The sequence below is a fragment of the Neophocaena asiaeorientalis genome, unplaced genomic scaffold, assembly GCF_003031525.2.
Source record: "Neophocaena asiaeorientalis asiaeorientalis breed wild unplaced genomic scaffold, Neophocaena_asiaeorientalis_V1.1 scaffold185, whole genome shotgun sequence".
In the NCBI taxonomy this organism is placed as follows: Eukaryota; Metazoa; Chordata; class Mammalia; order Artiodactyla; family Phocoenidae; genus Neophocaena; species Neophocaena asiaeorientalis.
In genome coordinates this window covers 1572407-1573095 of record NW_020171809.1, presented here as the reverse complement: position 1 = coordinate 1573095, position 689 = coordinate 1572407, and positions in this window count along the sequence as shown.

The window sequence follows — 689 nt, the reverse complement described above, 5'->3', positions numbered from 1 at the left end:
ACAAAAAAAAAAAAAAAAAAAAAAAAAAAATTATTTCCACTGACTCTCTGAGCTAAACACCTGCTCTCCCTACGTCATTTACGTAAAAGTCACCAAGGGAAGGGTTTCGTTTTGTTTTTAATAGATTTTGTTTTATTAGAGCGTTTTTAGGTTCACAGCAAAATTGTACAGAAAGTACAGAGAGTTAGCTCCCAAGTGTCTCCACCCTCCCCCCACAGCTTCCATTATTAACAACACGCATTAGTGCAGGACGTTTGTTACAACCGATGAACCAATGTTGATAGCTTATTATTAACTACAGTTCCACGTCTACTTTGAGGTTCACTCTCTGTGCCGTAAAGTTCTGCGGTTTTGACAGAGGCAGGCTGTTGTACATCCACCATTAGAGCATCATACAGACTAGCTGCTCCTTCCTAAAAATGCCCTGTGCCACCCGTTCTTCCTCTCCCCCTGCCCTGAGCCCTGGTGGCCACCGATCTTCTTCTGTCCCTGTAGTTTTGCCTTCTTTGTTTGTTTTGTTAGAAGGGAGAATGTATTGTACGTATAGGATGAGGGGAGACAGCCATGAGAAGAGAGCCTGGAGATGTCAGGAGAGAGAGTGTGCTTGGAGGATGAGGCCCCTGGGAAGCCAGGAGAAGCGGGGCATGAAGCAGAGGCGAGGAGGAATCTGCGATGGAAGGGAGAGAGAC